The sequence below is a fragment of the Tachypleus tridentatus genome, chromosome 6, assembly GCF_004210375.1.
Source record: "Tachypleus tridentatus isolate NWPU-2018 chromosome 6, ASM421037v1, whole genome shotgun sequence".
Taxonomy (NCBI): Eukaryota; Metazoa; Arthropoda; class Merostomata; order Xiphosura; family Limulidae; genus Tachypleus; species Tachypleus tridentatus.
In genome coordinates this window covers 126076158-126097139 of record NC_134830.1, presented here as the reverse complement: position 1 = coordinate 126097139, position 20982 = coordinate 126076158, and the positions used below count along the sequence as shown (strand labels likewise).

Here is a 20982-nt window from a genome sequence, read left to right as displayed (position 1 = left end):
TTCTTGCATCAATCTCTGGTTGGTCTAGTGAATGCCTTTCTTCAGGGATTTTTGAAAGCAGAGTGTTTGCTGTAGACTGCGAGAATCCGATCTTGTATGAAACCAGAAACCATTTATTAGATTACAAAACTTGACATTTGCTTTACAAGAGCCAGCCTGCAAAACATACTATATGTATCGGGTAAAAAACTTGTCAATAATAATTACATTTTATGAATTAGCTGTAATTTTACTCTTAGATCTCTCAAAATAATTAACATACAAACTAATAAAGAAATCATTTATGTGCAACTAATCGAACATACTGCAGAGGTAATTGTTAAATCAGAGAAATTACTGGCAGTTTGTGACCAATTGAAATTGTATTCAGAACTTATGCCCAGGAAAAAGAATGTGACTGGAACGGCCAAATACCCAAACAAGTTATGAAAGCAGCCGCAATTTTGTCATGTAAACTTAATCTAAAACGAAACTGCTAACGAAATAATGTAAATGACAGGTTTGGTATAACTAAAACATCTTTCATTGGATTCAGAGTTTGTAAGAATCTTGAAAAAACCATGTAGTGTTTTATTTTGAAACCTTAAGAGGAAATGGCGAAAATCCAAAGCAAAATAGTTTATTAAAGAAACATAAGATGAAAAGATCAAGGCGTTTGAAAATAGTTTCAAATTGAAATAGATGAGAAATAAACTAAAGATGAAAACATACAAGGAAAGAGTAGTCAACAACAACTGGCCTAAAACAGACTTGAGACAGTAGAGTAACAGTGTGAAAAGAAATAAAAAATGTGTTTCTGGTTTGCACAAGACTGCTTGGATCAGCCAATAAACGTATATTTAACAAATATATCTTACTAATGTGTTTGGTATGTTATCTTTAATTTGAGATTCAGTTCGTAATTTTGTTGTGTAACCTGTTTGTTTATATTAAACCTGGATATTTGTTTATTATTTACATCAAGATAAACGATGTATATCTTATTTCCAATACGATAGTGTGTAATGTGGATGGTTTGGGTTCAAATAAATACTTTGCTAGTAAGTTTATAAATGCTCAAATTTTTTGTTGCTTAACAGTCGAAAAACCCCGTATTTTTATATTGTATTTGATAACATTTGAGTGAAAGGCCTGTAATAATTTTTAAAAAAGATATAAACATAAAATCGTAGTTGCTTGAACCACCTGTTTGTCCTTGTATATCTGGAAAAGCATGACTAAAAGTGGTCTATAACATTCTCTTAAGAAGCATACAGCGCTTTCAACTTCTATCATATTTATCGGGCGCGTCTAAACAGCAAGTTCAAGACAATCCAACTCAGCATTATTTGCACATTCTAGTGGGAACCACGTGCTCTCGTGTAGGTTGTTCTTAATATTAAATTTGAAGGGTCAAAATTAAACTTATAAATTGCTATTCATATTTATTCCTTGAGGACAACAGTAATATTGTGCTGAAAAATTTAGATTGATAATATCTGGCTATCAGAAAGCAAGCCCTCACATGGTTTAATATTTGATCTCTTAGCCAATAATTACTAAAATTCTACGTTTATAGCATACAGAATATTTTAAGAACTTGCACGTGCTAGTAAGCTTCGAGGGACATGTTTTAGATACGTGAACTAGCGACTTACGTACAATCTATAAGTAACTCGGCTTTTACGTCGTGTTAGCAGTAAAATGGCTAAATTTGGAAGTGTAATTTTTTTATACATTATATGATAAATTTAGCATGACCACAACATTGTTTGTGGTAAAATTATCCTCATTATTAGCTCCAATAAAATGATATATCCTCATCTTGACGCTTTCTGATAACCGACACCTTTGGATTCTCCATAAGATAAAGTTTATGTAATAATGTCAGTGGTATTTGGTTCGATAGCAGCATTAGGCAGCTCGAATTAACTTAAACCTGCTCTACTTGACTCAATTAATGAATAATAAAATATCTCATGATGTCAAATTGCATTCTGTATTTAGCTATTTGACTGTTGTTTTTTTAAGAAGAAGAGTGTACTTCGGTAATATTCCAACCTTACTGTTTGTCATGTCCATTACTGGTGATGCGTTTCACCAAATCCAGAGCTCAACAAGCTGACTGAGATACGACAAACGCAATAGTGATGTGAAGACTTATTTATTATTTATTACAACAGTTGTTATAGTGTGAATGCCTTTTTAAGCTGACGAAGGATGATTATCATTTCTTGTTTTTTTAAAACAAGTTTCAAATGAAATAAAACAGTACCAATGTCACGCATACATTTAAGATTTTTATAAAATTATTCCATGTGAATTATTAGGCATGTAAAATGTTAGTTTGTAATGAATTTTGCTACGAAAGAATTATTATTAAATGGTTCCCTATATACCCACTTATTTAAATATTTTATTCTTTATATTTTTGACTAAATATAGAAGAATGTGAGATTATATAGTGAACGTATAAACTGCATTCAAATAAGGAACACGCTTGGACGATGTGGGAACAGCACGAGACCAGTCATTGCTGTAGTAGTAAATAGTTTTGGTGTTTTTTTGTTGAGTGAAGTAGGGTGCATAAAGTATTTGTTTACGTTGGAGATCCTGAGGAAATTCCATCGTGTCTCACGAAAAGGCAGTAAATGAAATTTCTCGTTTTTGTTTTCAGCTACAACTTCTGTTTATTCATAAACCACAGACACACAATATTGGCTGCTTCTTAATGACCTATTGGACTCTACTATTTAATCAGCGTATCAATTTCTAAGACACAAACAACTTGTCATGATGTAAACTTTACCAAGCATATATCACTAACTTCGTGCGATTCATCTTTCATTTAACAATTGAACAATTTAAAACTGTTTTGTTTTTACATCTATCTGAATTATATTCAAAAGTTTTGTATTACAATTATCTGTTTTGTAAATGATTTGGGGAAGAGATAGCTCTGTTTTCAGTGTCGTTTGTTGTAAAATGTGATGGAAACTGTACGAATTAGCGTCATTTGGTAAAATCTTACGTAGCCAGTTTTGATTAAGAGTTTAGATATGTAACTGAATAAGTGAAGTTTTGGAAATCTTATTGTTATCTATTCAGCGAGTCAATTAAGAGGCCAGTGTTATAGAAACAACTTGATGTGTAGCCTAAAAAATTCATAATTAGGCCTGAATTTTGTAATGCACTTGCAAAATTAAAGCAACAACGAATTATAGATACAAAACCACTAAGTAGCATATATGTTACTCGTAAACACTTGCAGATAATTTTATTTGCAGAAAATATTGGGGAAAGAGGGTAATAATTTATCACGATGATGGAATGGTCTGTCTTGGTGGTTCACTATATCAATTATATTCTCTTGTTGTTATCGCAAACTTATAAAATTAACTTTGTGCTTTGTGCACACAGGAATAAAACTCTGGATTTTAGTATTCTCAGTTCGGAAATTTACGGCTGACACTGTTACGCCTTTTAATAGAACTTATTGTCTCTAATTACCTTCTTTTTATTTCAGGGTAAAGTAGACTTAATTATGTAAAAAATAAAGTTAACCAAGGAAATATTTCTGATAATAGGTTTCTATATTATGGTCAAGAAAAGCGTGAAATAGTAAAAATATTATATCGATATAATAACATAACCATTTCATTATTTCTTAACGGAACTTAATCAGGCAAGCGTAGCACTGCCAACAACAGATTATTCACGGAAATTGTATTTTAAATATCTTCTCAATAGATTATCATAACTTTACAATACTATACGATGTAACATGCCCCAGTAGCACAGCGGCATGCCTGCAGATTTACAACGCTAAAATCGGGTTTCGATACCCGTGGTGGGCAGAGCACAGATAACCCATTGTATAGCTTTGTTCTTAATTCAAAACAACAACCACCACATAACAATATATCAAGTTATCCCTTAAGCAATGTCCGATTTTAGGTTCAGAAAAAGAGAAAGGAATTCAAACGCTTTTAATGTTATTTAATCAATAATTTATGTTCCATCATAATTAATTACTTCCGGCCAACGATTCACAAGCTTCTGAATAGCACTTCTATAAAATTTTTGTGGTTTGGAGGTAAAGAATGTAGAGTGGGTAGTTTTGACATCTTAATGTGTTCCAAGCTCTTTTCCATCAAGATAATTCTGCAAACTTTGGAATAGATGATAATCAGATGGTGCAAGGTCTGGAGAATAAGGAGGATGTTGAAGTTTTTCTCACTCTAGCTCTTCAATGTTTGTAGATGTGATCCTTGCTGTATGGGGCCATGCATCATCCTGGTGTAACACAACACCTTTATGATTGATCAAAGCAAGCTTCTTTTCTTTCAGTGCAACATTCGAGCGTTCTAACTGTTGACAATAGAAGTCTTATGCAATATGTATATATCGTTAAAATGAGTGGCAGCAAGTCAAAGTGGATCGCACAAACAATGTCCCACCAAACGGTTAAAAAGACTTTCCTAGGGTGGAGGTCCATTTTGGGCTGTGCTTTAGCCAATTTACGTGCATTGAGCCATTGTCTGCGGCTCTTACCATTTTTATAAAATATCCATTTTTCATCTCCAGTCATTAACCTGTCTAAAAGGTGAGTTACGTTCACAAGAGTACAGAGAAATGCAAATGTCCACTCTTGCTCTAAGGTTGGTTTCTGTCAAATCATGGGGGACTGACTTTCCACACCTCTCCAAGCTGTTGCAGATGATGGTGATCTGTTGAATGGGTTGAATTAAGCTTTTGTGCTAATTCTTCAACTGTTACAGCATAATTTTCAGCAGCCAGCAGCAATCATCATTAAACGCAACAAAACGACCTGAACGTGACGCATCACTTAAGCTGTAGTCACCTGACCTGAATTTCTGAAACCACCTTCGACGTTTTCTTTCGTTGAAAGACTCCACACCATGAACACCTTGAATGTTTTGTGTAGTTTCTGCTGCATTATTGTCTTTTGAACTCATAAAGATAACAGGGAAACTTGATAAAGGCTCCTTGGAGACCCATCAGGAATGCCACCATTTTGAAGTCTCCGAAAACCTCACAGCCATACTCATCATACTTCAAGGCTTCTAGCAATGTCTTGACGCTGTTGTATTCCTCTTTGAGGTTCATCGAATGAGCTGGGGAAAGAGACGGATACTTATTCCCGTTATGGAGCAGCACAGCTTTAGGGCTTCTGGATGAGCTATCAATGAAGAGGCGCCACTCGTTCGGGTTACAGGCAATTCCAGTTGCCTCTTGTATCCACAGACCGGATACATTGTGACAGAAGCAGAGCCCATCTTGACGAGTGAAGAAGCTTGAAAAATGTCGGTGACGCTTCCTCTGACTTGCTCTTTCCTCTTTTAAAAAATAAAAATATATTTAAATTTTAAAAGGTCTAAAATTTGTATGATATAAAATCTTACTATATAAGCAAGCAAATATTGTCCGTCTTACCTTCTAGCGTTTTTTACAGTGCTCGTAGGTAAAATGAGGTGCCCAAGGTTTGTCTTAATCCCCGACAGTCATGCCAAAATATGCCTTATAGGCTTCACACATTTTAGCAGATGCTGTTACAGAGTACTTTTTTGCTCTTGTCTTGATAAATTGACCACATACATAGCAGAATGCTTGCAGCTTCCTGATGCTATCTCTGATAAAATCATATAGATCTATGCGTTCACTTAGGCAGCTAAACTAAACTGAAGTGGTGAGACCCTGAATATATATAACTATGGAAAATTCTAGAAAATTCTGAAAGGTTTTTGGAAATTCTTGAAAGTACGAGAAAATTTTCTATCAGCAACACAGCACTGAATCTATCTGGAATGTTCTGGAAAATGGGTGAATTAGAAAATTTCATTACGCAGGTCATAAAAGCAAAGTTTGAAGAGAAAAATAGGTCTTTCCCGTTTGCTTATGCTTAAAGTAACAAAATTTTTACTTTTTCTTGTATCTGGTCAGAAAGTGTTATTGGTTGGCTACAGTCAACATACTCTAAGCCTTGGAAGCTAAAATTGTAATTAATACTTATTAATCAGAAAACTATATAATTTGACCAGGAATATGTATAGATTTCGAACATCACAAGCAATGCAACTTCAGGTAATTAGCTTCGGACAATAGTATTTCTAAGAGAACATTAGATATTTTGCTCAGTAAAAAAGTCAACTTGTACGGGTGTGAGGCCAGCCAAGGAAAGACAGCGCTAGTTGAGGTGAGATGTAATAATACTAGCTCATAATTTGCTTCTCGTTGACCTGAACCATCGATAAAATATTTAGTTCTATACCAGATAGAACACTGCAGAATAGTTTGTGAAACTCTTGTATATTTGTAATAACCGTAAATAGCAATTGTATTATTATTTGAATATTAAAATATATTTGTGTTAAGAAAGAAAATTGTATTAATCTTGTGTATTAATCTTGTTGGCATATATCATAACTTTAATACTTATTAACAATTAATTAACTTTTGAATTAAGATTTCCGGTTTTTGAAATAGTAATACGTAAAGTGCGTAGCATAACATCGGAGACTCGTCTGCGATAAATTATTATACGTAATACAAACCCACTGGTACAACTTTCAAACTAAACTTTATGTCACATCCTTCATTCAATGAAATAAAGTATCATGGTTGATAAGCTTTGTTTTCATCAGATTTGCTGGATCCTTGATAAAATTCACAATGTAAGATGAAGATGTTTGTACAGTCATTCGTCTACACTTGACCCAAGTTAAAAGGTATATAGTATGTTAGTGTTCGTTACTGAATAACAATTTAAAACACTAAACTGTGATGTAGCATGTGAAATACTATACTAAACTGATACCAGCCTGTTAACTTTTTTTTTCATCATTGCATATTGTATCTCATGTTCTAACTTATTAAACTGTTTACTGACCTGTGTTAACTATTTACGAGTAATATATACTCTATGACTTTCATGGAGTGGACAAGTTTGAGTATAACATTTATTATTTCCCGGTTTAGTCTATAAACATAACTGGTGTATGACTCACACCACTTGCCATGCACCTGTAAAAACAATGGACCTTTATGTCTAAAACATTGAATTCTTTTGAATTCTTAAACTTTTCTTATAAAGTATATCATCAAAATAATGAAAGAAGCATAATTTAAAATAATCATATTAATACTACTTACAAGGTACCAAGTTTTATTTTTATATGTTATATAGTTTCTTTAACTTTCTTAATTTTGTCACTGCAAGTTAGCCGAATAGAAGCGATGAAGATATTTGATGGGCTGCTTGTGGCTTAACTTGAATGTAAAGCTTTGGAACTACTACTTCTGAAAGTTGCCTTTTTGAGGGTAAAGTTTATTACATATTACACTTTCCAATAAATTAAAATTGAGTTACATTTAAAAGTAAAATAAATATGGATATGTATCCAATTTATGAAACTTGCCAACACGACTGATACCCTAAATTTCTTTTTAATACAAATATATTTTAATATAGAAATAATAACACAATTTACAAAAACATTTATTACAATTAATGATCTATGTGCGAAAGCTTTACACAATTACAAACAATGTTGAGTGGTCTATCTGTCCTGGAATTTCCTTGATATCTTATCGAGGGTTCACGATGAGTGAATTAATTTTGAGTTGATGCAGAATCAATTCACATAACAGGGACTGTGTGTTCATCATCGAGTTATCCACTGCAAAGTTTGTTTTTCAATTTCGCGCAAAGCTACACGAGGGCTATCTAATCTGCGCTTGCCGTCCCTAATTTAGCAACATATGGGGGCAAGGTATATAAATCTCAGCATGTTTGTTTTTTGAATTTCGCGTAAAGCTACAAAAGCTGTCCCTACTTTAGCAGTGTAAGACTAAAGAGAAGGCAGCTAGTCATCACCATCTACCGCCAACACTTGGGCTACTCTTTTACCAACGAATAGTGGGATTAACTGTCAACTTATAACATCCCCACGGCTGAAAGGACGAGCATGTTTGGTGCGACGGGGATTCGAACCCGCAACTCTCAGATTTCGAGTCAAACGCCTTATCCCATCTGGCCATGCTGGGCCTCCATAATGTTCTCGTAAAAGTAATAATGTCGAATGTAAATACACTGAAGTTAAATGTTCAAAATCTGTAAATATTCCATGTCAAATATCTGAAGTTCGAGATAAATTATAATACGTAATATAATAAATTGGAGGCTCGTAAGGGATCTGAATCAGAGACAAAATTCGTTCTAAATTTAAAATTCAAATCGTAATTCAATTTATATTTATCAGTGCCAACAAGATTTGACCATGATGATTACCAAGGTTTTCCTGAATCACCTCTAACAACTAGAAAAATATAATAAAAGTGAATTGCTTAAAGTTACTTAAATCTTAGAATTAGAGGTTTACCAATAAGAAAATATGAGCTATAAAGTGTATTGTTGATGATGATTTGTTGCTGAGAAGGCATTAGGGGAATAATCTAGTGTCTACCACAAGCCAACCAGGGTTGAGTGATAAAGGAACTTAGAAATCCAATTAAAATTTAAAACATCGAGCTTGAGCAACCCCGTATCGAGGTGGAAATGGAAAGCAAAGGTTTCAAGGCCAAAAAAGCTCTTGTTGAAGCGAAGAGAAAACGTATCAAAACCGAACAAGCCCGGATTGAAGCCGCGAAAAAAATTTGGTTGAAAGAAACGAAATTTAAACTCAACTCCGATCGACCAACGCAAAATAAAAACTTCAAACTCAATCGGTATGTTAAAATACCACCATTGAATGAAAATTAAGTTCATAAATATTTTCAGCATTTTAAGAAAGTTACCGAAACCATGGAATGACCCACCGAAAAAATGGTCACCATTATTACAGTAAAGCCCAAGAAGTTTATGCTGCTTTCTCTCTTCTGAAAATTTTACAGATTAAAATAAGGTTAAAGAATATAATTATACTGGAGGTTTATCACCAAAAGCTTTGAGGTTATCGCAAAGAAGACACCTAACCTTATATGGAATACGCTCAAGAAATGGAGGTTTGTTTTGATCGACGATGTAATTCTACGCATATTGGCAACACTTTCGAAACACCACGAAAATTATGTCTAATTGAGAAATTTATATATTGTACAAGTGACAACCTCAGAACGTACTTGGATGAAAAGAAATTTGAAACACTATAAGAAACATCTGCTCTTTCCGATAAACCAACATCGACAGCAACCACCAAGCATTCCAAAGAGAAGAAGACAACTAGCGACTCATCAGAGCTTCTAGCAAACCTCTCATGAAATCCAGACAACTGTACCAGCTACAGTGTATTCTATTATGGGTATTATATATTTTTTTTAGATTTTTATTATATTATTTGTTAATGTGCCTTGATTTTAACCGAATAGGCTTCTAGCCAAATTTGCTCTTTCCCAGATTCTAGTTAGGATATTGTTAGTATGCTGTATCCACGTTAATTTGATGTCGTAAGTTAATCCTAAATATTTAACCGAGGGAACAGTCCGTCAAAGTTATTCGATGATGTGTAACTTTCGTCTAGTTTTGTTTCAGTATTCTTTCTCTGGCGAATAGTATTAGTTGGATTTTCAGAATTTTTATCTTTATTTTGAAATTCTGGCAGTATTCTCCTAAGTTATTCAGGACTGCTTGTAAATTTGTTGCTGCTGATGAAAAGAAAGAAATATTTTCAATATTGCCACATGGTTTGAATTCAGTGGCCTGTTAGCTCAGTTGGTTAGAGCTTCGTGCTAATAACGCGAAGGTCGTGGGTTCGATCCCCATACAGGCCATTTATGAGGTATTACTTTCCCGACACATTTTGTGATTCCCAGCAAAGACACCAAGCCAGCTGGACCGTGTTTATCTCTCTGCTAACATGATGTTTTCATTGCGTGAACCTACTTCACTTATCCTGCCGTTAGTCGACCTCTCTCTACGCACTCTCAGCGTCACATATCGCCACGTTTATTGGTGAGGCTCAGCCTGGTGCAATCATCGACCATTCCAGAATTCGAAAAACACGCCGAAGAGGTATTCTTTTCCATCATTCTACACCAGGAGACTTATCACACGTATGCAAGCACTGGAGGGCACAAGTCAAAGTCAGTTAGACCCACACCGACAGGTTCTCTGTTTTTCTCAAAGGATTTCATCCCACAGAATTCAAACATTCCCTGGAAAGCCACAGCAAGATCAAGATATACATAGTACACAGAATTTTCTCCAAAAATTTCAATCAATCTACCAAATTTATGAAGATAGTAACTACTTCGAAGCACAGTGCCGTCTGCGTTTTACGCAACTGATGCTATTACCATTTATTCCATTTCAGTGCCCAAAGTCGTCGCTGTTGCCCAAACACGCCATTCCAACACAAAATACTCCACCAAATTACGACTCACAAAATCCAGTCATCGATGTAACACAGCTGAAGAAACAATCTACAAGCAAGGTTACCGAAACAGACTTCTACAGTTTACGATCACTAAGCAATATCGACAGCAACCATCAAGCAATCCAGAGAAAAGAAGACAACAAGCGATTCACCAGAGCCTCTTGCAAACATCCGCAAGAAATCCAGCCATCTGTACCAGCTACGTCACGCACACGGTCTTCCAGATAACCTGAGACCATTATCGCACAGTAGGTTGATAATGATCACACCAAGCAAAAATACCAATGTCGGTTTTCTTGAACCTAACCTTATCGACTTCCTACAAACGTCAAGTCTCTTCTAACACTAATCTGTGTTGTTTCCTCTATACCACAGCTATTTTACGTTAACATCCGTGTATCTTTTCTCCTACAGGTTGCTTTCGGGCACGGTCAGGGCATTTTTATTCGGAGCCCTGGACCTGAAAGGGTTTTACCGAGTACTTTCGCTTCTCCCTACAGCAAAATTCAGTTTCATTGCATCTGTTGATCCCAACACTGAAAAGAGGCCCATCATTAAGTATGTAAATTTTCTTAAACTATAGACATCTGTATTAATGTGCCGATGTGCTGGATTTGCATTTCCTGCTCTTTGCATCCATCTTCACAAAGGTTTATTCGTTTAATGTGTTGAGTTAGATTTTATATTTGCCTGAACATTTTAATATTCGTCCTGCAACATATTTTCGTCGTTAAAGACGTTTACAAAGACAGAAATGATGATGCATTTTGTGTATTAAATTTTCGGACATTATTTATAGAATGACCTGATAAATTGCTACTTCAAATTTTATTACGTCACAGTGACACTCATGTAGTATCAACTACCCTAGTAATTTGAGTAGCTAACCCTTCGTATGCCTTATAGTAAAGAGATGTTTAGAATCTCACTATACTGCTCTGTTATAATTAATTTATTTTTGTCTTCTTGAAACCTCAAATAATAGAAAACACTTCAGAGCTATTTTTCAAAAATGTTTACGATGATATATTTTACCTTTTAAAAATAGACATTTTTAATATTATCTGGTAAATACTTTTGTACTATTTTAATACAAATTTTAAAACTTTTAATTTGTTTACGACATCAAGGCTATTAGACAGCCTATATATTTCACAAGTACTTCACGTGTGGCGCGAAAGAAATATGCCACAACTCTATTGATAATAAACTTTGATTAAATTTTGTTAAATGGCGTGCCTGTTTCGAAAGGTGTAACGGATTTATCATGATTCGTTTATTTTAGTGCTTTCCCTTGTTTTTATATAGTTTTCTTTTCTGCATGTTACGTATATTGTGGAAGAATGAAAACAATACTAATGGACAATTATGTGCTTGAATAGTATAACAATACTTTTCATTTAATTCTAGAAAACAGATATGAAGCACTTAGAATGAAATAAAAGATCTGAAGAACTAAGTAACATTATCAACGTTACCGAAAAAAAATAAGACGCGTAAAATTTTTTTTCACTGTCACAAGAAAACAAGTTAAAAGAAATACTTTAGAAAAGAAGGAAAGATCGTCGGAAAAAGGAAAATAAGACATTATTAGTTAGATTGGTTGAAATGAAAAAGGATTGAGACCGAAAAATAAAAACCGCTAAAAAAAATGTAATGACAAAATAAAGAGAGAGCACAGAGGATAAAGAGATACAAAAAAATGGATAAAACCGTTAATGAACGCAATCAGAGGCAAGAAAAGGAGACAAAATAAACGACAGATTAGACATTTTGGAGAAATGCAGAGAATTAAATAAAACAATGTATGGCTCCAGAAACCAAAATACAAAAAAAAAAAGAACGAGAGACATATAAGCAAAGATATTAGAGGCATACCACCATTCAACTTCGAAGAAGCGGAAAATGTAAAAGAACACGACTCTTGGAAATAATTAAATAATGGTGTTAAACCGAGAACCATTCCAGCCAACAAATTAAATGCATGAGTACGTTGTTAGAAACGTTTGTCAGATCACACGCCACTGAAAACAAATGAGGGAAAGTTCCACTTTTCTCTATCCTATCTGTGATATAGAACAAATGTAGTTTGTAAATAATATTATAACCACTACTTATTAAATTTATGAAAAAAAAAGTGTCAATTGATGTGACTGACCTTGAGTTTTGTAAACATCAAAGGCAACTAGAAGGAAACTAAGTAGTTTTCTGGATACCGTTTTTATACAAAAAGTGCTTAGAATCAGACTACACAAAAGCTTTGAAAATTCCAACATTAAAATACAAAAGTAGGAAATGAATAATGTGTCTACATATTATACTTCTTCCTACTAATTTCGACTTTAAAATCTACTGACCTTACGTGGTCAAGAAACACTAAATGCTTCTTGTTCCAAAGAATGATCAATAGCACAAACTTTAAACTAAAAACCACATTTAAATACAACAAAATAAAACTCTTTATCTATGATGTAATGTAGTACAACGCACAATGAAAAGATCTTTCATGATAAACATAATAGCAGTGATATTTGAAAGCATTAAAAGTTATTTATTTGTTATTTTTTGAATTTCGCGCAAAACTACTCAAGGGCTATCTGTGCTAGCCGTCCCTAATTTAGCAGTATAAGACTAGAGGGAAGACAACTTGTCATCATCCCCGACCGCCAACTCTTGGGCTACACTTTTACCAACGAATAATGGGATTGACCGTCACATTATAACGCCTCTACAGCTTAAAGGGCGAGCATGTTTGGTGCGACCGGGACTCGAAGTATTAAAAGATACAAAAGAAAAACTTGAATATACATGCTGGCTTCATACACACGAAGAAAAACAAAAGACTTTCAGATGATAAAAATAATCCACAAATACAGATATATATTTACACCAAAGAAACGCCTTTAACATAGAAAAACGAAAATACATAACACAAACTATTCACTGTCGACCGAGCCATAGCCAACATGAGCGACACTCAATTCAACGATAACAGTACTAATCGACAGATGGCTCGGCGACAACCCGTTTGCCGAGAATATCACTTGCCGACAACTTCTTCTTTGTGGGTATTTGGGTATGTTGGATTTCAGATACCCAGGAGGGTCCGTTGCAAATGACCTCTTCTTCCATCCCTAACTTTAATGTCGACTACTACTATATTTTCGTTGGAGTGATTTAGGGCCAGAGTAACCCACAGTACTCCGGCCCTTTTCAAGGCAATATATGAACATTGCCTTGAGATGCTATTTTTTTGACATTATGAATTATTTTTTTTGATTTTCTGTTTTTATACTTTTCGTTATTACTTTTAATTTTTTAAATCTATTTATATTCTGAAATATTTAATAAAATAAGAAAAAAAAAGTAAAGAAAGGAAATAAAGCTACGAATATTATACTAATTCTAATCGTCAAGTGCTTGGTGATCAGCTTCATTTATATTTCTTAAATATGTATTTATTGGAGAGAGATGCTGAGGACTATGTTCATCACGTACGTAGTATCTGTCAAGATCCCACAATAAAAAAATTTTATGTCAATTCTTATTAAAATAATTCAGTGCACTATGGAAGAGCCTGTCGAAAATTCTGTCTGTGTTTGCATACTTGTGCATGAATGGTGACGAAGTACGAGGGGTACTTTATAAGCTGAGGTTAAGATTGAATTTTGTATTTTTCCTAGTTTGTGTAATTGTTTTTGTGATATGTTTATCCAGGCTGGACATGTGTATTCTATTATGGGTATTATGTATTTTTTGTAGATTTTTATTATATTATTTGTTAATGTGCCTTCATTTTAACCGAATAGGCTTCTAGCCAAATTTGCTCTTTCCCAGATTCTAGTTAGGATATTGTTAGTATGCTGTATCCACGTTAAGTTGATGTCGTAAGTTAATCCTAAATATTTAACCGAGGGAGGAGTCCGTCAAAGTGATCCGATAATGTGTAGCTTTCGTCTAGTTTTGTTTCAGTATTCTTTCTCTGGCGAATAGTATTAGTTGGATTTTCAGAATTTTTATCTTTATTTTGACATTCTGGCAGTATTCGTCTAAGTTATTCAGGACTGCTTGTAAGTTTGTTGCTGCTAATGAAAAGAAAGAATATTTTCCATATTGCCAGGTGTTTTGGATTCAGTGGCCTGTTAACTCAGTTGGTTAGAGCGTCGTGCTAATAACGCGAAGGTCGTGGGTTCGGTCCCCATACAGGCCATTTATGAGTTATTACTTTTCCGGCACATTTTGAGATTCCAAGCAAAGACACCAAGCCAGCTGGACCATGTTTTCTCTCTGCTAACATGATGTTTTCATTGCGTGAACCTACTTCACTTATCCTGCCGATAGTCGACCTCTCTCTACGCACTCTCAGCGTCACATATCGCCACGTTTATTGGTGAGGCTCAGCCTGGTGCAATCATCGACCATTCCAGAATTCGAAAAACACGCCGAAGAGGTATTCTTTTCCATCATTCTACACCAGGAGACTTATCACACGTATGCAAACACTGGAGGGCACAAGTCAAAGTCAGTTAGACCCACACCGACAGGTTCTCTGTTTTCTCAAAGGATTTCATCCCACAGAATTCAAACATTCCCTGGAAAGCCACAGCAAGATCGAGATATACATAGTACACAGAATTTTCTCCAAAATTTCAATCAATCTACCAAATTTATGAAGATAGTAACTACTTCGAAGCACAGTGCCGTCTGCGTTTTACGCAACTGATGCTATTACCATTTATTCCATTTCAGTGCCCAAAGTCGTCGCTGTTGCTCATTCAAGCCAAGGATACCCAAACACGCCATTCAAACACAAAATACTCCACCAACTTACGACTCACAAAATCCAGTCATCGATATAACACAGCTGAAGAAACAATCTACAAGCAAGATTACCGAAACAGACTTCTACAGTTTACGATCACTAAGCACTCAGACTGTAACTCTAGATAACAATAAGTGTGACGCCTAAAGATCAAATGAACAGTTCTGTACAACAAACGAAGAATTTCAAACCAACATCGACAGCAACCATCAAGCAATCCAGAGAAAAGAAGACAACAAGCGATTCACCAGAGCCTCTTGCAAACATCCGCAAGAAATCCAGCCATCTGTACCAGCTACGTCACGCACACGGTCTTCCAGATAACCTGAGACCATTATCGCACAGTAGATTGATAATGATCACATCAAGCAAAAATACCAATGTCGGTTTTCTTGAACCTAACCTTATCGACTTCCTACAAACGTCAAGTCTCTTCTAACACTAATCTGTGTTGTTTCCTCTATACCACAGCTATTTTACGTTAACATCCGTGTATCTTTTCTACTACACGCTGCTTTCGGGCACGGTCAGGGCATTTTTATTCGGAGCCCTGGACCTGAAACGGGGGTTTTACCGAGTACTTTCGCTTCTCCCCTACAGCAAAATTCAGTTTCATTGCATCTGTTGATCCCAACACTGAAAAGAGGCCCATCATTAAGTATGTAAATTTTCTTAAACTATAGACATCTGTATTAATGTGCCGACGTGCTGGATTTGCATTTCCCTGCTCTTTGCATCCATCTTCACAAAGGTTTATTCGTTTAATGTGTTGAGTTAGATTTTATATTTGCCTGAACATTTTAATATTCGTCCTGCAACATATTTTCGTCGTTAAAGACGTTTACAAAGACAGAAATGATGATGCATTTTGTGTATTAAATTTTCGGACATTATTTATAGAATGACCTGATAAATTGCTACTTCAAATTTGTATTACGTCACAGTGACACTCATGTAGTATCAACTACCCTAGTAATTTGAGTAGCTAACCCTTCGTATGCCTTATAGTAAAGAGATGTTTAGAATCTCACTATACTGCTCTGTTATAATTAATTTATTTTTGTCTTCTTGAAACCTCAAATAATAGAAAACACTTCAGAGCTATTTTTCAAAAATGTTTACGATGATATATTTTACCTTTTAAAAATAGACATTTTTAATATTATCTGGTAAATACTTTTGTACTATTTTAATACAAATTTTAAAACTTTTAATTTGTTTACGACATCAAGGCTATTAGAAAGCCTATATATTTCACAAGTACTTCACGTGTGGCGCGAAAGAAATATGTCACAACTCTATTGATAATAAACTTTGATTAAATTTTGTTAAATGGCGTGCCTGTTTCGAAAGGTGTAACGGATTTATCATGATTCGTTTATTTTAGTGCTTTCCCTTGTTTTTATATAGTTTTCTTTTCTGCATGTTACGTATATTGTGGAAGAATGAAAACAATACTAATGGACAAATATGTGCTTCAATAGTATAACAATACTTTTCATTTAATTCTAGAAAACAGATATGAAGCACTTAGAATGAAATAAAAGATCTGAAGAACTAAGTAACATTATCAACGTTACCGAAAAAAAAATAAGACGCGTAAAATTTTTTTTCACTGTCACAAGAAAACAAGTTAAAAGAAATACTTTAGAAAAGAAGGAAAGATCGTCGGAAAAAGGAAAATAAGACATTATTAGTTAGATTGGTTGAAATGAAAAAGGATTGAGACCGAAAAATAAAAGGAAAAAATAATCTAATGGAGAGAGCACAGAGGATAAAGAGATACAAAAAAATGGATAAAACCGCTAATGAACGCAATCAGAGGCAAGAAATGAGACAAAATAAACGACAGATTAGACATTTTGGAGAAATGCAGAGAATTAAATAAAACAATGTATGGCTCCAGAAAAACGAAAAAAAAAAAAGAACGCGAGACATATAAGCAAAGATATTAGAGGCATACCACCAATCAACTTCGAAGAAGCGGAAAATGTAAAAGAACACGACTCTTGGAAATAATTAAATAATGGTGTTAAACCGAGAACCATTCCAGCCAACAAATTAAATGCATGAGTACGTTGTTAGAAACGTTTGTCAGATCACACGCCACTGAAAACAAATGAGGGAAAGTTCCACTTTTCTCTATCCTATCTGTGATATAGTACAAATGTAGTTTGTAAATAATATTATAACCACTACTTATTAAATTTATGAAAAAAAAACGTGTCAATTGATGTGACTGACCTTGAGTTTTGTAAACATCAAAGGCAACTAGAAGGAAACTAAGTAGTTTTCTGGATAACGTGTTTATACAAAAAGTGCTTAGAATCAGACTACACAAAAGCTTTGAAAATTCCAACATTAAAATACAAAAGTAGGAAATGAATAATGTGTCTACATATTATACTTCTTCCTACTAATTTCGACTTTAAAATCTACTGACCTTACGTGGTCAAGAAACACTAAATGCTTCTTGTTCCAAAGAATGATCAATAGCACAAACTTTAAACTAAAAAACCACATTTAAATACAAGAAAATAAAACTCTTTATCTATGATGTAATGTAGTACAACGCACAATGAAAAGATCTTTCATGATAAACATAATAGCAGTGATATTTGAAAGCATTAAAAGTTATTTATTTGTTATTTTTTGAATTTCGCGCAAAACTACTCAAGGGCTATCTGTGCTAGCCGTCCCTAATTTAGCAGTATAAGACTAGAGGGAAGACAACTTGTCATCATCCCCGACCGCCAACTCTTGGGCTACACTTTTACCAACGAATAATGGGATTGACCGTCACATTATAACGCCTCTACAGCTTAAAGGGCGAGCATGTTTGGTGCGACCGGGACTCGAAGTATTAAAAGATACAAAAGAAAAACTTGAATATACATGCTGGCTTCATACACACGAAGAAAAACAAAAGACTTTCAGATGATAAAAATAATCCACAAATACAGATATATATTTACACCAAAGAAACGCCTTTAACATAGAAAAACGAAAATACATAACACAAACTATTCACTGTCGACCGAGCCATAGCCAACATGAGCGACACTCAATTCAACGATAACAGTACTAATCGACAGATGGCTCGGCGACAACCCGTTTGCCGACAATATCACTTGCCGACAACTTCTTATTTGTGGGTATTTGGGTATGTTGTATTTCAGATACCCAGGAGTGTCCGTTGCAAATGACCTCTTCTTCCATCCCTAACTTTAATGTCGACTACTACTATATTTTCGTTGAGTGATTTAGGGCCAGAGTAACCCACAGTACTCCGGCCCTTTTCAAGGCAATATTCATATTGCCTTGAGATGCTATTTTTGGAATTTATGAATTATTTTTTTTTGATTTTCTGTTTTTATACTTTTCGTTATTACTTTTAATTTTTTAAATCTATTTATATCCTGAAATATTTAAAAAAAGAAGAAAAAAGTAAAGAAAGGAAATAAAGCTACGAATATTATACTAATTCTAATCGTCAAGTGCTTGGTGATCAGCTTCATTTATATTTCTTAAATATGTATTTATTGGAGAGAGATGCTGAGGACTATGTTCATCACGTACGTAGTATCTGTCAAGATCCCACAATAAACAATTTTATGTCAATTCTTATTAAAATAATTCAGTGCACTATGGAAGAGCCTATCGAAAATTCTGTCTGTGTTTGCATACTTGTGCATGAATGTGGACGAAGTACGAGGGGTACTTTATAAGCTGAGGTTAAGATTGAATTTTGTATTTTTCCTAGTTTGTGTAATTGTTTTTGTGATATGTTTATCCAGGCTGGACATGTGTATTCTATTATGGGTATTATGTATTTTTTGTAGATTTTATTATATTATTTGTTAATGTGCCTTGATTTTAACCGAATAGGCTTCTAGCCAAATTTGCTCTTTCCCAGATTCTAGTTAGGATATTGTTAGTATGCTGTATCCACGTTAAGTTGATGTCGTAAGTTAATCCTAAATATTCAACCGAGGGAGCAGTTCGTAAAATTGATCAGATCATGTGTAACTTTCGTCTAGTTTTGTTTCAGTTCTTTCTCTGGCGAATAGTATTCGTTGGATTTTCAGAATTTTTATCCTTATTTTGACATTCTGGCAGTATTCTTCTAAGTTATTCAGGACTGTTTGTAAGTTTGTTGCTGCTAATGAAAAGAAAGAAATATTTTCCATATTGCCACATGTTTTAGATCCAGAGGCCTGTTAGCTCAGTTGGTTAGAGCGTCGTGCTAATAACGCGAAGGTCGTGGGTTCGATCCCCATACAGGCCATTTATGAGTTATTACTTTTCCGACACATTTTGTGATTCCCAGCAAAGACACCAAGCCAGCTGGACCATGTTTATCTCTCTGCTAACATGATGTTTTCATTGCGTGAACCTACTTCACTTATCCTGCCGATAGTCGACCTCTCTCTACGCACTCTCAGCGTCACATATCGCCACGTTTATTGGTGAGGCTCAGCCTGGTGCAATCATCGACCATTCCAGAATTCGAAAACACGCCGAAGAGGTATTCTTTTCCATCATTCTACACCAGGAGACTTATCACACGTATGCAAGCACTGGAGGGCACAAGTCAAAGTCAGTTAGACCCACACCGACAGGTTCTCTGTTTTTCTCAAAGGATTTCATCCCACAGAATTCAAACATTCCCTGGAAAGCCACAGCAAGATCGAGATATACATAGTACACAGAATTTTCTCCAAAAATTTCAATCAATCTACCAAATTTATGAAGATAGTAACTACTTCGAAGCACAGTGCCGTCTGCGTTTTACGCAACTGATGCTATTACCATTTATTCCATTTCAGTGCCCAAAGTCGTCGCTGTTGCTCATTCAAGCCAAGGATACCCAAACATGCCATTCAAACACAAAATACTCCACCAACTTACGACTCACAAAATCCAGTCATCGATATAACACAGCTGAAGAAACAATCTACAAGCAAGATTACCGAAACAGACTTCTACAGTTTACGATCACTAAGCACTCAGACTGTAACTCTAGATAACAATACGTGTGACGCCTCAAGATCAAATGAACAGTTCTGTACAACAAACGAAGAATTTCAAACCAACATCGACAGCAACCATCAAGCAATACAGAAAAAAGAAGACAACAAGCGATTCACCAGAGCCTCTTGCAAACATCCGCAAGAAATCCAGCCATCTGTACCAGCTACGTCACGCACACGGTCTACCAGATAACCTGAGACCATTATCGCACAGTAGGTTGATAATGATCACACCAAGCAAAAATACCATTGTCGGTTTCCTTGAACCTAACCTTATCGACTTCCTACAAACGTCAAGTCTCTTCTAACACTAATCTGTGTTGTTTCCTCTATACCACAGCTATTTTACGTTAACATCCGTGTATCTTTTCTCCTACAGGTTGCTTTCGGGCACGGTCATGGCATTTTATTCGGAGCCCTTGACCTGAAAGGGGGTTTTACCGAGTACTTTCGCTTCTCCCCTACAGCAAAATTCAGTTTCATTGCATCTGTTGATCCCAACACTGAAAAGAGGCCCATCATTAAGTATGTAAATTTTCTTAAACTATAGACATCTGTATTGATGTGCCGACGTGCTGGATTTGCATTTCCCTGCTCTTTGCATCCATCTTCACAAAGGTTTATTCGTTTAATGTGTTGAGTTAGATTTTATATTTGCCTGAACATTTTCATATTCGTCGTTAAAGACGTTTACAAAGACAGAAATGATGATGCATTTTGTGTATTAAATTTTCGGACATTATTTATAGAATGA

General features: G+C 34.9%; 3 non-coding genes across 3 annotated transcripts; all 3 read left to right on the top strand.

Annotated features, from left to right (window-relative positions):
- The first annotated feature begins 9694 nt into the window (after nt 1-9694).
- On the top strand, nt 9695-9768 carry TRNAI-AAU (transfer RNA isoleucine (anticodon AAU)). Its single transcript has one exon. It is a non-coding gene; the product is annotated as a tRNA-Ile (tRNA).
- A 4741-nt stretch (nt 9769-14509) lies between these two features.
- Nucleotides 14510-14583, top strand: TRNAI-AAU (transfer RNA isoleucine (anticodon AAU)). Its single transcript has one exon. It is a non-coding gene; the product is annotated as a tRNA-Ile (tRNA).
- Nucleotides 14584-19409: 4826 nt separating this feature from the next.
- Nucleotides 19410-19483, top strand: TRNAI-AAU (transfer RNA isoleucine (anticodon AAU)). Its single transcript has one exon. It is a non-coding gene; the product is annotated as a tRNA-Ile (tRNA).
- Nucleotides 19484-20982: the final 1499 nt, after the last annotated feature.